Raw genomic sequence first — 17,463 nt, forward strand, 5'->3', positions numbered from 1 at the left:
AGATAAAGCTTCACCTACTCTAATTCTCGGAGTTCTGTTTCCTAGAAACGTAGCCTCCCATTCAGTCACACTTTTGTCAGGTCCAATTGCACTCATTTTTGCCAGTAGTCTCCCATGATTACCCTATCAAATGCTTCAGATAGGTCAGTCACGGTACAGTCCAATTGACCTCCTGAATCCAGGTTATCTGCTATATCTTGCTGGAATCCTACAAGCTGAGCTCAGTGGAATAACCTTTCCTAAACCCAAAATGCCTTCTATCGAACCAGTTATTAATTTCGCAAACATGTCTAATATAATCAGAAAGAATGCTTTCCCAAAGCTTACATGCAATGCCTGTCAAACTGACTGGCCTGTAATTTTCAGCTTTATGTCTATCACCCTTTCCTTTATACACAGGGGCTACTATAGCAACTCTCCATTCATTTGATATAGCTCCTCCGACCAAACAATAATCAAATAAGTACTTCAGATATGGTACTATATCCCAACCCATTGTCTTTAGTATATCCCCCGAAACCTTATCAATTCCAGCTGCTTTTCTAGTTTTCAACTTTTGTATCTTACTGTAAATGTCATTGTTGTCATAGGCAAATTTTAATACTTCTTTAGTATTAGTCACCTCCTCTATCTGGACATTATCTTTGTAACCCACAATCTTTACATACTGCTGACTGAATACTTCTGCCTTTTGAAGATCCTCACATACACTCTCCCCTGGTTCATTAATGATTCCTGGAATATCCTTCTTGGAACCTGTTTCTGCCTTAAAGTATCTATACATACTCTTCCATTTTTCACTAAAATTTGTATGACAGCCAATTATGCTTGCCATCACGTTATCCTTAGCTGACTTCTTTGCTAGATTCAATTTCTTAGTAAGTTCCTTCAATTTCTCCTTACTTCCACAGCCATTTCTAACTCGATTTCTTTCCAACCGGCACCTCCTTAGTCTCTTTACTTCTCTGTTATAATATAGTGGATCTTTACCATTCCTTACCGCCTTTAAAGGTACAAACCTACTTTCACATTCCTCAACAATTACTTTAAACCCATTCCAGATTCTATTTACATTTTTATTTACCGTTTTCCGCCGATCATAGTTAGTTTTTGAAAACTCCCTCATGCCTGTTTTATCAGCCATATGGTACTGCCTAATAGTCCTAATTTTAATATCTTCCTTTCTTTGACATTCATTTTTGACTACCACAAAAACCGCTTCGTGATCACTAATGCCGTGTATTCCTTCGGTTTCTCTATAGTGCTCATCTGGTTTTACCAGCACCACATCCGGAATATTCTTCCCTCTAGTTGATTCAATCACTTTCTGAATCAGATGCCCTTCCCATATTAACTTATTTGCCATTTGTTGGTCATGCTTCCTGTCGTTCGCATTACCTTCCCAATTGACATTTGGTAAATTGAGATCACCCACTACAATCACGTTATTTTCCTTATCATTTCCCACACAGCTGATTCTCTTATCAAATAATTCTGAATCGGCGTCTGCGCTACCATTTCCCTGCCTGTACACTCCAAAGACATCAAGTTGCCTATTACCTTTAGATATGAGCCTTACACCTAGAATTTCATATTGCCATCTTTAACTTTTTTGTAGCTTACAAATTCTTCTTTCACCAGAATGAATACTCCCCCTCCTACCATTCCTATCCTATCTCTACGATACACACTCCAGTTCCGTGAGAAATTGTCTGCATCCATTATATCGTTTCTCAGCCATGATTCAACTCCTATTACAATATCTGGTAAGTATATATCTATTAAATTACTTATTTTTATTCTTTTCTTTACAATACTTCTACGGTTCAGCATTAACATTTCTGTGTCATCCCTACTTGATTTCCAGTTCCCTGTTCCCTTATCACCGCTCCCTAGGTCCGACTCATTGGCTGTATGGTCAGCGTACTGGCCTTCGGTTTAGAGGGTCCCGGGTTCGATTCCCGGCCGGGTCGGGGATTTTAACCTTCATTGGTCAATTCCAGTGGCTCGGGGGCTGGGTGTTTGTGATGTCCTCAACATCCCTTCAACTCACACACCACACACAACACTATTCTCGACCACAATAACACGCAGTTGCCTACACATGGCAGATGCCGCCCACCCTCATCGGAGGGTCTGCCTTACAAGGGCTACACCCGGCTAGAAATAGCCACACGAAATTATACATTTTTATACCGCTCCCTAGGCCAGCCCGTTTCCCTGAATGTACCTCCCTAATGAACACGCCATTTTCGTTGAGAACTTTTGAAGAAAAGGAAAACATAATTGAATCGATTATTTCAGAAACCAGTCAAGCGCCAAGTCTGTCATTTTTGGGGAAATGAAAAAACTCTCTAGCGTCTGATGAAATGTTATGGTAGGGGTTTTAATATTTTAGCTTGAAAGTGTTATATCTTTTAATACTTTCTATCTAAGGAAAAATATTCTGTGCTTATTAACTTTGCTGTAAAAAAATCCGAAAAAAATTCCACTTGACTGGTTTCTGAAATAAACGAGTGTTGCAAACTTGTTTTTATGGGATAATTCTTGAATTTTAAAATGATTTTGTCATAAAACCCATATTTGTGGAAATAGAATATATTTTAATAGGTTTATACTACATTGCTGACACAAGTATAATTATTAAAAGGATGAAATCAGCAATGCCTGCTCATGACAGGAGGTAATCAATCCTCACAAACAAACTCCACAGCACATTCTGTCTCTGTTGTAGCCTTTTGTAAACTGCTGTCATAAAAGTGTTCATAACTCATCAGGTAAGGTTTTAAGGCATTTAGATCACGCATATTCTTGATATTGATGGGAACCTAAAACAAACAATAACAAAGAATAATGTAGGGCTCAAGGCAGTTACTTCCTTGCCCGAATAAGAAACAGAACCTTCTCCTGTTACCCTTGCATTCCGAATAATATTACGCATGTGAGTTTGTTCGTCTACCACTCCTCGTTTCCTTTTAGATACAGGTTCGTCTCCTGAACTTTCAGACATATCACTACGATTATAAAAACACTGCACTACACAAGAGAAACACTTTTCTCAAACAGTTGTTCACAAAACTACGAGCATGCGATTCCAGAAACACAATGACAACATAAACCAGCTGAATACCTGGCTTTTCTGGATTCGGAGGAGCAGCACCAACGGGCAAGGTGCGGCACATCACAAAATGTACCATCAGTTTACTGCAGAAACCGTCCGGCTCCATGGCTAAATGGTTAGCGTGCTGGCCTTTGGTCACAGGGGTCCCGGGTTCGATTCCCGGCAGGGTCAGGAATTTTAACCATCATTGGTTAATTTCGCTGACACGGGGACTGGGTGTATGTGTCGTCCCCATCACGACGCGCAGGTCACCCACGGATGTCAAATCAGAAGACCTACACCTGGCGAGCCGAACATGTCCTCGGACACTCCCGGCACTAAAAGCCATATGTCATTTCATTTCATTACTGACCGAGCTCGATAGCTGCAGTCGCTTAAGTGCGGCCGGTATCCAGTATTCGGGAGATAGTAGGTTCGAACCCCACTGTCGGCAGCCCTGAAGATGGTTTTCCGTAGTTTCCCCATTTTCACACCAGGCAAATGCTGGGGCTGTACCTTAATTAAGGCCACGGCTGCTTCCTTCCCATTGCTAGACCTTTCCTGGCCCATCGTCGCCATAAGACCTATCTGTGTTGGTGCGACGTAAAGCAACTTGCAAAAAAAAAAAAAAAAAAAAAATCATTACTGCAGAAACCAGCCAAGTGGTGTCAGTTAACTGGTTTCTGAACTAAATACGAAATTCAACGTAATACCTGACCATTATAGGAGGACGTTCCTAGACTGGTTTCAGCACCAAATTGTGCGTACACCCTCTTAGTAACATGTTCTGCCAATAACTATTTTTTTTTCATTTTTTGGCACTTGACTACTTTCTGAAATAATCGATTCAATTGTAAAAGGTAGACCCACGCCTTATCTTAAAAATTTATTCAAGGAATCGAAAAGAACAGTACGATATTTTCATGACTCGCGGTACATAAATCTGCACTGATCGTGCAAAAATGACTAAACCGTACTGTTGGCCTTGTATTCTATTTTCCTCAAAAAATAATGCTTGGAATAAAGACGGTGTGGACAATTTAGATAGCTTGAGTTTTAAAGATGCTGGCCCCGTGGTGTAGGGGTAGCGTGCCTGCCTCTTACCCGAAGGCCCCGGGTTCGATTCCCGGCCAGGTCAGGGATTTTTACCTGGACCTGAGGGCTGGTTCGAGGTCCACTCAGCCTACGTGATTAGAATTGAGGAGCTATCTGACGGTGAGATAGCGGCCCCGGTCAAGAAAGCAAAGAATAACGGCCGAGAGGATTCGTCGTGCTGACCACACGACACCTCGCAATCTGCAGGCCTTCGGGCTGAGCAGCGGTCGCTTGGTAGGCCAAGTGCCATGGGGTTTGGTTTGGTTTGGTTTGTGTTTTAAAGAGACGTCATGAGGTGTCTCAAGCACACACAAACGCTGTTGCCGATATGATTCAGTTCGGAAGGTCCAGAATAGAGTTCGGTTTGAGTACAGCTTACAGAAAGAAAATTGACGAGAATAATAAGCTAGTAAAAAATAACAGATATATATTGTCAGCACTTTAATAGATACTGTGTGTTTTCTTTCAAAGCAAGGATTACCTTCCAGGGGTCATCGAGAAACTGAAGAATCCGATAGCAGAGGTAATTAGAGGGAGTTACTAGCATTAATTGTTAAGAAAGACGACGTATTTCGGCACCACTTAGAAACATCTACAGTTTCCTCAGGACTTTCATCCGATATATTGTTGAAGCATAGCTACTGTTATGACCAGCGAAATTAAAGAAGAGGTTAAGAAAGCAAACTTTATTTCCGTTGATTTGGATGAAAGTACAGACGTTTCTAACAGAGCACAACTCTCGACTCTATTCAGAAATGTTAATCCCGAAGGCTAAATTCGAGATTTTTGAGGTTCAGTGATGTAAGCGGTGACCGTTCTGCTGTTTCTCCCTCTAAACATCTTTTTGGAGTGTTACAAGAATTTGTGTGGTGAAAAATGAACAAGCATTTGATGTCGCAGCAGTGATGCCAGGACAACACAGTGGGTTGCAGAAGTTAGTCAGGGATAAATACGACCAGACTATATTTGTTCACTGCTACGTTCATAGGCTCAACTTGGTATTACAACAATCTGTTAACCGCATCAAGGAATGCAAAGTACTTTTTCAGACCTTGTCTGGGTTAGCAGGTTCTTTTTCACCATCCCCTAAAATGGCCGCTGCTCTTAACAAATTAATACAGAGACGATTACCAACAGTAGCGCCTACCCGATGGATATATGCTGGTAGGCTCATTGAAGTTGTCTTTCTCTACACATATCTCCTTGAACTCTTCAGAGAAATGAAAGATAACGCAGACGAGAATTCAAGCTAAATGTTACTATGTTACCCTGCAAGACTTTGATTTCTATTTCCTATTAAATGTATTTGCTGAAGTGCTTCCTCAGTCTGATGTTCCTATCAGATCCTTCAGAAGAAAATATGTGATGTTGCCTTCTGCTCCAAAGAGATCCAGAAATTTAAAGCGTTTTTGCAGACAACCAGAAATAATTTTGAAACTATGTGGTCAAAGTTGCAAGACAATGAAGGGAGGCAAGATTACCCTCAAAAGCGCCAGTGTATTGATTTCATAGGAACTAAGGGAACATCGTATCTCCGATTGTATTTGGAAATAATTGACATCATATCCGTGCAATTATCAGATAGTTTTTCTGATATTAACAAGCTGAAGTTCCTTCAGTTAATTGATATAGACCAGTTTAACAATTTCGCGAAGGAGTTCCCGAACAGTGCCTATCAGTCGTTAGTGAAGACCTATGGACGAAATTTTCAAACTTAAAAGTGAACTGTCTGGATGGGGCAGGGAAACAGGTGCATAGTCATTTTCCGTTGCTAATTCTATGGCTTATCTATATTGCTGGCACACCGGCAGAATGCAAAGCAATATTGACCTTAAGAAGAAATTTCATGTTAGTTGGGTTTCATGATACTTACGCCCGCCAGTACCCGGGGAAACCTTGCAACGGGCGGAAGTCGCACGCCCGAATGCCAGCTGTGAGTGAGCTACCCGCCCAAAGATCTATGTAAGGGGAGTGTTAGGTTCACCAATTAAAAATTACAAAACACCCCGCTGAAATCATACATTTTCACTATTCAGAAGGAAAACAGGCACTTATACACGTCAGCCGTTTTTCATTTTCAACACACACACACACACACACACCCCTCTCTCACACTCTCTCTCTCTCTCTCTAATCCAGACTTCTCTCTCTGCTGCCAATCCTATCATATTAGATGTAATTTCAAATATGTTACAAACTCAACATTATCCCACCTTGAGTTGTGGGAACAACTCAACCCATCATTTATCCACATTACAATTACAATTTATCCACTTGATCAATACAAAATGACATTATTTAGAGAAAAAAAAATTGAATTTACTATACACAATACAAAACGGTAAGATCGCCTGTCCCCTTTCTTGTCTCTTTTGAAACTCAAAATAAAAGAACACGTGAGAAAAATATCACATTGAATAAATGAACACTTGTGAAAAATATCACTCAATCCTCAAATCTTTTTGGTGTAATCACTAGTCTCCCACTACTAGTTTTCAGTTTGGAACTACTGGCTGATGATTTAATTGTCCTTCAGTCGCTTTCTTTCTTTTCACACTTCTTAAATTGTCTGAAGGCGTGGTCTTTTGCAGATGTCACTTCGAGTGGGTATACCTTCTGCACCGGTCTCACGAGTTCCCCTTTTGCAGTCTTCAGACGAACAAGTCTCACAACACCACCTTTGGCAGGGATAACTTCCATCACTCTTACCAACGGCCAATTTCAGTCTCTTGGGGTTGTCATTGTCTACTAGTACTACTTCACCCACGAAGGGTTTGTACTGATTTTTTGTAGGGTGGTTTTTCTGAATTAGTTGTCCAAGGTATTCATTCCTAAATCTCAACCTTAAAGTTTCTTTTATTTTCTGTCTATATATGTATCTTTTGTCGAATCTTACATTTTCTCTCATGTCGATATCGGGCATTGCAACCTCCTTGACCTCTTGCAGAAACATTGCAGGAGTTATTGCCATCAGGTCACTTCCGTCATTGGACAGGTACGTAAGAGGCCGAGAATTCATCACAGCTTCGATGTCACACAAGACTATCAACATTTCTTGGTACGACGAGCACGAATTTCCCAGAACTTTCCTGAGCATTTGCTTGAGAACACCAATCAACCTCTCCCACCAACCTCCCCACCATGGTGCAGCGGGAGGATTAAATTTCCATTCAGTCTCATTTGCAGAACTATATTCCAACAATTTTTATCCCACTGAATCGTCTCCAAGGCATTACAGACGCCATGAAAATTCGTCCCATTGTCACTGTAGACTATTGCTGGCCTTCCACGTCTGGATACAAAGCGTCGAAAAGCTTAGAGGAATGTTGAGGTAGCCAAAGATGTCACAAGCTCCAGATGGACCGCACGAAAAACAGCATGTGTGAACAAACAGACCCAGCCTTTCTCTCCTCCTCTTAAAATCACGGATCCTGCAGAGTCTACCCCTGATATCTCAAAAACCGAAGCCTCTCTCACTCTGTCAACGGTTAGATGAGCCTTTTTCGCTTTAAGATGTTTTCCATGGTATCTTCGGCAGACAACACATGATGCGATTGCACTCTTCGCTGTTCTTCTTCCACCGAGGGTCCAGTATTTCTGTCGGAGCCCACTGAGTAGAATCTGTGTACCAGCATGACATAATTCTTTGTGTTTTTCCCTAATGAGAGCACGAACTAAAGCATGTTTTGCAGGAAGGATAATAGGACAGTGGAAAGAGTAATCATCCCGACGTGCTATTATCTTTGTTTTCAGTCTCATCACTTCCTCGTCATCAGTGAAGACAGAGTGTGCTAAATATCTCGTCCTTTACATCAACAAAACATCCCTTTTCCACCCGAGCATGCGAACTGTTTACTGATAACTCGAGAAATAGTTGAGGTGCTATTCTTACGTATTCGACTATTGCAGTCATAGTGTTGACTTTTCTTCTTTTTTATACGAACACTTCTTCATAGTTTCTTGTAACTTCGGAGCAGGGCCATTGCGTAGAGGGTCGTTTCAGCCATTTCGGACCCTCCCACCATCTCTGTTCCAGTAAATGCTTTGGATCACATCCTCTTGATGGCAGGTCAGCTGAATTCATGGTTCCAGGAACATGTCGCCACTGTTCAGTTCTGGATAATCTTCGGATTTCTTGAACTCTATTCCATACGAAAGTTCCCCAAGGTTCGTCTAATTTTATCCAAGATAACACTGTCGATGAGTTACTCCAGTAATGAACAGTAATTTCTTTTAACGTTAGTGATGGTAACACTGATGTGGCAAGTCTAACACCTACAGTAGCTGCTAATAATTCCAGACGTGGTATGGTGATCTTCTTGGGTGCCACTCGTGTTTTTGCTTTTACAAGTCGTATCTCCACGTTGTCAATTCTCTGTACTCGCAAGAATATAAGTGCGGCATATGCGGTTTGACTACATCGCAGAATATATGTATAGAATTATCTTCAACCGATGGCAGCCTTCCACTGAGACATCTAGGAATCTTAATCTCAGCCAGGTGAGGTAGTTCTGCCAACCATTTCAGAAACCTTTTCTTTGATGATTCATTTACTTCAGTGTCCCAGTCCAGCTCAGAGGCCCAAAGTTACTGTAGAATGAATTTAGGGCAGAGAGATGCAGGACATGAAAAACCAATAGGATCAAATACTCTATGAGCAGCTCTTAGTATTGTCCTCTTTGTTATTACATCAGGTATGATATCAATGGCATGTGTCAGATTCAACTCAATAGTATCTTTTTCTTTATTCCAAATGAATCCTAACACGTGACAGGTTTTCAGTTGTTTTGTCGTGAGAATACTCCCACCCTCGCAGATTGAACGATGCCTTCTCCATAATTATATTTGCCTCTTTCATGAATGAATAGAGTTCAGTTTCATTGTTAACACTTGTTGTACAGTTATCTACATAGAAACATTCTCTCAGCCTTTCTATTGTCGAAACCAAGTGGAGATTGTTATCAACTACCTCTCTCTTCAGCTCGTTCAAATGGAATTCTATTGTTGCTGACAGCAAGAAAGGAGAACATGCAAGACCGAAAACAACTCTATTATGACGAAACACTTTCATCTTTCCTGTACTTTCCTTATCCCACCAAAGAAATCTTAGAAAGTCACGGTCTCTAGGATGGACGCTTTTTTGGACAAATGCCTTTTCTTTGTCTGCAATGACTCCAATATCATTTTCTCTGAACTTCAGTAATGAACTAGGAATCAACTCTATAAGGTTAGGTCCTTTCTCAATACAATAATTTAGAGAAGGGGCGTTCGTCTGTTTCGCAGAGGCGTCAAGTACAGGTCTTTATCTTAGTGGTGCTGTTCTCTTTCAAGACAGATCGATGTGGTAAATAGTGCCCGCCATTCGCCAGCTCTTCTTCGGGTACCATTTCAATAATTGCCCCATCCAATCTCGTAAGACGCCATCGTATCCCACATAATGTCGTTCAGCTTGTAGTTTTTTTGGCGACTGTCTCCAATCTGCGCTGAGGTATTTCTCTGTTGTCCGGAAGAGGCGAATGTTGTTCCCTCCAAGGTACACACACTTCTGATCTGTCGTCTTCATTCAGCCTCACAGTCTCAAGGAAATTCACCTTAATTCGTTCGGTCAAAGATCGTTTGAAACAGCTCATGGCTTTTCTCCAAAAAGAAGTTGTTAGTGAGGAAAGAATGTCACGCAGTGAAAGGGTTCAACATTAGTACATCCCAAGGGCACAAGATTAAGGGAGGCAAAAACCAAGAGAAGCCTCTGAACCAAATGTCCCCACCTCTTCTGCCTTGTTGTCTAATGATATTTCTAAGACAGGAGTGTGTGTTTTGTCTTAAACCCCATTCAAGTTCACAATGCATTAAAGCCCAACAAATGACTGTAGAGGAAAGAAGGAAAATCTTGTGTAACAAGCACTGTTGTTTTAATTGTTTAAAGATAGGTCATCAAAGTAAAGCTTGTAAATCCATTATCAGATGTATTGCTTGTTGTGGGAAACATGTGGTATTAAAATCTCTTGTGGTACAGGGCGTTGTGCTTGTTGTGTATTTGCTCTTGATTCACCATATATGAGGAGCATATTGACGTACTAACTGTTTGAATACATAGTGAAGAAATGTGCAGCACGTCTGGGGCCCTACGCAGAGTCGGAGCAGTAAACATCCATATCTTAACGAAAACTGTGTGCTGTTCGTCGAATGTGACACGAGAAGACTTGCGTTTCATCCTTAAAGCTCCGGATGCGAATGTTTGGCTCTGAGGAGATTCGACGAGTCTTCCAAAAACTATACACAACATATAAATCTACTTCCACTGCTACTGTCTCTGTATCATAGTTTTCAGCGTTACTTTCATGTCCTCAACCTGAGCGCATGACCCGCTCCATGCTTGATGCATGCTTTTAGAACGGACTTACTGTGACGTCGCTGCCTGTCGTTACCTGTTGCTAGAGACTATTTTGCTGTGCAAGGTACTGTAAATCCACAGTTCCTTGATACAATATCAGACATAAAATGAAATGGCGTATGGCTAAAAGTGCCGGGAGTGCCCAAGGACAAGTTCAGCTCACCAGATGCAGGTCTTATGATTTGACTGCCGTAGGCGACCTGCGCGTCGTGATGAGGATGAAATGATGATGAAGACACATACACCCAGTCCCCCTGCCAGCGGAATTAACCAAAATTCCCGACCCTGCCGGGAATCGAACCCTGGATCCCTCTGACCGAAGGTCAGCACGCTAAACATTTAGCCATGGAGCCGGACAATATCAGACTTAGGCAAATGACAATCTACCTTTGTGGTCTTGGCGTTAGAAGCGTGGCCTAACGCCGAGAAAAATAAGCGGCAGGAGAATCGCCCGATATGCAAACATTTTTGGGAAAATGAAATAAATTCATAGCGTTGGTGATTACTGTTAAGCTCGGATTTTTGACATGTCATATTTTTAACCTGACTTAATTTTCCATGATTAAGTTATGCAAATTGATTCCTGAGCCTTGTGGTGATTATTTCTCTCTGGCACACCAGCAAACTCAAGAGTAACTTAGAAGACAAAATACTGTGTAGTCGACATACCTTGTCCTTGTGGCAGCCTCCGCATGGGGGAAGTTGTATTATTAATAATAATAATAATAATAATAATAATAATAATAATAATAATAATAATAATAATAATAATAATAAGAAGAAGAAGAAGAAGAAGAAGAAGAAGAAGAAGAAGAAGAAGAAGAAGAAGAAGAAGAAGAAGAAGAAGAAGAAGAAGAAGAAGAAGAAGAAGAAGAAGCACGTTTTCAACATTATTTTATGAACACGAAGGATCTTTTTTTATTGGTTGAGACATCAGACAATAGACTGGTTTGATGCAGCTCACCATACCATCATATCCTGTGCTAATCCTTTTATTTCTACGTAACTATTGCATCCTACATCTGCTCTAATCTGCTTGTCATATTCATACCTTGGTCTACTCCTACCGTTCTTACCGCCTACACTTCCTTCAAAAACCAACTGAACAAGTCCTGAGTGTCTTAAGATTGTGTCCTATCATTCTATCTCTTCTTCTCGTCAAATTTAGCAAAATCGATTTCCTCTCACCAATTCGATTCAGTATCTCTTAATTCGTGATTCGATCTATCCATCTCACCTTCAGCATTCTTCTCTAATACCACATTTCAAAAGCTTCTATTCTCTTTCTTTCTGAGCTAGTTATCAGGATTGCTTCACGTGTTCCTGCATTTCTTCTGAAGCAAAATTGATTTTCTCCCAACTCAGCTTCAATTTGTCTTTCCATTCTTCTGTACACAGTACGTGTTAAAATTTTGCAGGCATCAGATACTAAACTAATGGTGCTGTAGTTGTCAGCACCGGCTTTCTTGGGAATAGGTATAACAACATTCTGCCGGAAATCGGATGGCACTTCTCTTGTCTCGCACATCTTATACACTAAATGGAATAACCTTGCCATGCTGGTTTCTCCTAAGTCAGTCAGTAATTCAGAGGGAATTTCATCAATTCCAGGTGCCTTGTTCCTATTTAGGTCTCTCACAGCCCTGTCAAACTCTGACCTCAAAATTGTGTCTCCCATTTCATCAGCATCAACAGCCTCTTCTTGTTCCAGAACCAAGTCATCCACATCTTTATCTTGATACAACTGTTGGATATGTTCCTGCTATATTTCTGCTTTGTCTTATTTCCCTAGAAGTGACTTTCCGTCTGAGCTCTTAATACTCATGCACCTAGATTTCCTTTCTCAAAGTTTCCTTGATTTTCTTGTATGCAGCATCTGCCTTTCCTAGGACCAAACAACTTTCTACACCATTGCACTTCTCCTTCAGCCATTCAGCTACCTTGCACTTTCCATTCACTTCATTCTTTAATCGCCTGTATTCTCTTCTGCCCTCTTCATATCTAGCATTCTTGTATTTTTGTCGTTCATCAATCAGGTCTAGCATCTCCAGAGTTATCCACTAATTCTTACTTAACCTTTTCTTCCTTCCTAACATTTCTTCAGCAACGCTACGGACTTCATCTTTCATGACTATCCACTCTTCCTGTATTGTGTTTCCTTCAGCCTTTTCATTTAGTCCTTGTGCAACATGTTCCTTCAAACAATCTCTCACACTCTTTTCTTTCAACTTGTCTAGATCCAATCTTTTTGCATTCATTCCTTTCTTCAGAGGGAATTTCATCAATTCCAGGTGCCTTGTTCCTATTTAGGTCTCTCACAGCTCTGTCAAACTCTGACCTCAAAATTGTGTCTCCCATTTCATCAGCATCAACAGCCTCTTCTTGTTCCAGAACCAAGTCATCTACATCTTTACCTTGATACAACTGTTGGATATGACCAACAAGGTTTGGTCAGAGTCCACGTCTGCTCCTAGGAAAGTTTTTCAATCCAACACCTGGTTTCTGATCTCTGCCTAATCGTAATGAAGTCTACGAGAATTACTTGATACCTTCCAGTGTCTCCAGGTCTCGTCCACGTATACAGCTGCCGTTTGCGGTGTTTGAACCAAGTATTGGCAAGGACTAAATTATGATCAGTGCAGAATTCAACTTCCTCTTTCGTTCCTTTGTCCCAGTCCGAATTCTCCTACTGTAATACCTTTTCTTCCTTCGCCTACCACTGCATTCCAGTCTCCCATCACAATTAGATTCTCATTACCTTTTACATATTGTATTAAATCTTCTATCTCTTCAAATATTCCTTCGATTTCCTCGTCATCCGCTGAACTAGTAGGCATATAGACCTGCACTATTGTGGTGGGCATTGGTTTGGTGTCTATCTTGACAACAATAATTCTTTCACTATGCTGGTCGTAGTAGCTCACCCGCTGCCCTATTTTCTTATTCATTATTAAACCAACTCCTGCATTTCCCCTGTTTGATTTTGTGTTGATAATTCTGTAGCCGCCTGACCAAAAATCCTGTTCTTCCTACCAACGTACTTCACTTATACCAACTACATCTAACTTTAGTCTATCCATCTCCCTTTTCAGATTCTCTAACTACCACAACGATTCAAACTTCTAACAATCCACGCTCCAACTCGCAGAATGTCAGTATCCATCTTCCTGATGATCGCCTCTCTCGTGTAGTCCCCACCCGGAGATCCGAATGGGGAGCTAGTTTACCTCCGGGATATTTTACCCGGGAGGAAGCCATCATCAGTACATCTTTCATACAGAGAAAGCTGCATGTCCTCGGGAGTTTGTGACGGCTGTACTTTCCCGTTGCTTCCAGCCGTGTAGCAGTATCAACACAGCTAAGCCATGTTGAGTATTATTACAAGGCCATATCAGTCAATCATCTAGACTGCCGCCCTTGCAACTTCCGAAAGGCTGCTACCCTCCTTTCGATGAACCATTCGTCAGACTAGTCTCTCAACAGATACCCATCCGATATGGTTGCACATGCGTCTCGGCTATCTGCTTCATTGGGACACGCAAGCCTCCCCATCGCTGCAAGGTCACATGAGTCGCAGGGGAGGTTTGGTCATATAAATGCATATTTAGCAATATTTTAGCGTTAGGTCATATTTTGGCCAAATTATCGAAGAAGAGCATACTTTTAGTTATATTTATGTAGTATTTAACATTTCACCATATATTGTTCTAAACAACATTTCATATTGCTTGTGCAGCTGCCTGAAGGGAAGTTTGTTTGCAACCCTCGCTTGGTGGTTAGAGGGGTTCACGAGGACTGTGCTGTCACAGTTTGCGAGTGAAAGGTTCTATAGATACACTTGGAACAGCACGAGCCCGTTTGAGGTGCCAAAAATGATTCATTGTGAGAGAGGAAGAAACAAATAGCTACATCTCTCCCTCTCCTTACTGATAGACAACGTTCAGTTCCCTTGTTCTGCGAAGTTGTAGAAAGGAATTTCAACCACAAACTATCTATGCCCCTCCACAGAATCCGTAGTTCAATATTGATTCAAGATGCCTGAAGTAAACTGCGCTGATAGTGCGAGGTTGCGAAGTTTTGTTAAAGATTTCGGTGAAAAGTATTTTCGTACTGATGCGTGTATTTTATTTTGTAAACTGTGAGAGGTGGAAATTACGGCTGAGGAACATCCTACAACTCAACAATATTCCAATACTGCTAAACATGAAAGCTCTGTAAACAGAGAATTGGCACCGGAAAACAGGCACAGATTGCTGTTCGGGAAACCACTCAGCAGCTCATCTACATCGGGCAGTGCATCTTCTCATTTTTCTGAGGATCTTTGTGAAATGATGGTTTCATGAAACATTCCTCTATATACAATAGAAGTACCTAGTTTCCGAAAGTTCTTAGAGAAGTATACGACTTATCCTATTCCACCTGAGTTCACGTTTAAAAAAAAAAGATATTTGTTCGTGGCGTCGACCCTGAAGATCTTTTGCCAGGTTAAGAACGACACAAACACCCAGTCCCCAGGCCAGGGATATTAATCATTTACAATCAAAAACCCCTGACCCGGCCGGAATCGAACCCGGGGCCGTCGGGTGACAGGCGGACGCGTTGCCCCCCCCCCACACCGTGGGGGCCATACTGAGTTCACGTTACATCCTGTTACGAGGATACAATAAACAAAATGAAAAAGTGTGGGCAGTAACAAAATATGGTTGTCCATAGATGAAACCACCGACGTAGACGGTAAATATATGGCAAATGTTATTGTAGGCACCCTTAAACATGACCAGCCTGGAGAAACATTTCTGTTGACGTGTGGATAAGGTGATCAACTCCTCCATTAATGTTGTTCTCGACACTGCAGTGAATTTGTTGTTACTGGGTGAAGTACGAGAGAATGTGCTCATCTTCGTAATGGACGCTGCTCCGCACATGGTAAAAGCAGCAAAAGATCTTCAAATTCTGTATCCAGAAATGGTGCGTGTAACGTGTCTTGCGCATGCTCTATATAGAGTGGCTGAAGAGGTCCGAGGGAACTATTTTGAGGTGGATAAATTCATTGCTAGCGCCAAAAAGAGTTTTGTTAAGTTTCCACTTCATATTCGCAAGTTTTAAATATGAAACGAAACACCATCACTTTCCTTAACCCCTCAGCCCGTTGTAGCACGTAGGGGGACTTGGCTTGTTGCTGCTGTAAACTACTATTGCACAAACTAGAGTGAGATTGAGAATATCTTCAGTGACTTTGACGGATATGACTCATCTGCAATAAAAAAAAAAAATAAAAAAAAATTGCTAGTGCCTTTTCATCCACCGTGTCAAGAAACTTAGCCTATATAATTTCAGATTTTTCTGTAATATCAAAATCCTTCACTCGCCTTGTGTGGCATGCAATTGTGTGATGCACTAGGCATTGTGAAAGAAAGTGAGAGTAAGTTTTCGAAAGCACAGAGTGAAGTAGCTGACAAGGTCAGGGAAAAATTACGAAGTGTGCTCGAACGAAATCCTGGAAATACAACATTGTGTAAAGGTGCTAACTTTCTTTGTGTAAAAGAAGTGAAATTCAACGAAAATGAACGGGAGCCTTCCGCTAACGATTTCACTTCTTTTCAAGTCACATCGTATTATATAGAAATAAGTTTCTCCACGTACAAGGCTCTACTTTTTTTTTTTTTTGGCTAGTTGCTTTACGTCGCACCGACAGATAGGTCTTATGGCGACGATGGGACAGGAAAGGTCTAGGAATGGGAAGAAAGCGGCCGTGGCCTTAAATTAAGGTACAGCACCAGCATTTGCCTGGTGTGAAAATGGGAAACCACGGAAAACCATCTTCAGGGCTGCCGACAGTGGGGTTCGAACCCACTATCCTCCGGATACGAGCTCACAGTTGCGCGCTCCTAACCGCACGGCCAACTCGCTCGGTCAAGGCTCTGCTTGCCTACAACCTAAGATCCTTCAAGTTTAACCATCTGAAATTGCATGTCGTCCTCCAGAGTAACTCTACTGAAAATGAACGCTAAGAGAGGTATGAAAATTACAACTGTTAAAAGTAAATACGTTTCTCGTTTATTTTTTATGTTTAGTCATATTTTCAGTGTTTTAGGTCATATTTTGGTAGTTTAGGGCGTACGTGCATGCATATTTTAAGAAGTTTTAGGTGATATTAATCCGAGTCCTAGAGATTAGTGTCGTTCTGGTCAGGAAAAGAAAGAAAAATGGAGACTGCATGACTGTCAGAAGTGGTTTGACACAGCGGCTATTATTGGGCGCAATATAGTTACTATGGAGCGGCAGCCGGTCCAAATGCGGCAAGGAGGACTCTAAGCAGGTGTTAACAATTCTACAGAACCGAAAACATGCCTCGACGTTCTCTTGCCGATACGTCTTTAGGAAACATCAGTCGATTTATTTAGTTTCAACACTGTTCTTCCGTGATTTTCCATTTTCACACGAGGCAAATGCTGGGGCTGTACCTTCATTAAGGCCCCGGCCGCTTCCTTCCCATTTCTAGGCCTTTCCTGTCCCATCGTTGCCATAAGACCTATCTTTGTCGGTGCGACGTAAAACAAGTAGCAAAAAAACAAAACAACCGCTGTTCTTTCAGCTCTCCCAGTCTGACGGCGAGCAGCCGCCACTATTTTCACAGTATGCTAAATATGGAGAGTTTAATGTGTGTAGATTTTGCGATTATTGCAGTTAGCGCTGGATGTGCTGAAGGAGAATGAAAATGTAAATTCTCAACAAATCTGCAGTTGTTTCACATGTACACTCAACCGCACAAAAATAGCCGGCTAAGAATTATTTCATTTTATACATACTCGAAACGCGAGGATATATTATGTAAACTCTGGATAGCCGGTGGCCGAAGAGAATCCTGCCACTCCAC

At 41.4% G+C, this 17,463-nt stretch overlaps 2 protein-coding genes across 5 annotated transcripts in view; one reads left to right on the forward strand and one right to left on the reverse strand.

The window, feature by feature from the left end:
• Cpr (Cytochrome P450 reductase) overlaps positions 1-17,463 on the forward strand; it is a 576,566-nt gene that overhangs the window by 436,296 nt on the left and 122,807 nt on the right. The window lies entirely within an intron of this gene.
• The window catches only part of LOC136864651 (lymphocyte antigen 75), a 350,542-nt gene continuing 335,752 nt past the window's right edge, over positions 2,674-17,463 (reverse strand). Inside the window, exon 8 of the mRNA XM_067141927.2 lies at positions 2,674-2,828. The gene's annotated coding sequence lies outside the window, so the exon portion shown is untranslated. The remainder of the gene's footprint in view (positions 2,829-17,463) is intronic.

The sequence above is a fragment of the Anabrus simplex genome, chromosome 2, assembly GCF_040414725.1.
Source record: "Anabrus simplex isolate iqAnaSimp1 chromosome 2, ASM4041472v1, whole genome shotgun sequence".
Taxonomy (NCBI): Eukaryota; Metazoa; Arthropoda; class Insecta; order Orthoptera; family Tettigoniidae; genus Anabrus; species Anabrus simplex.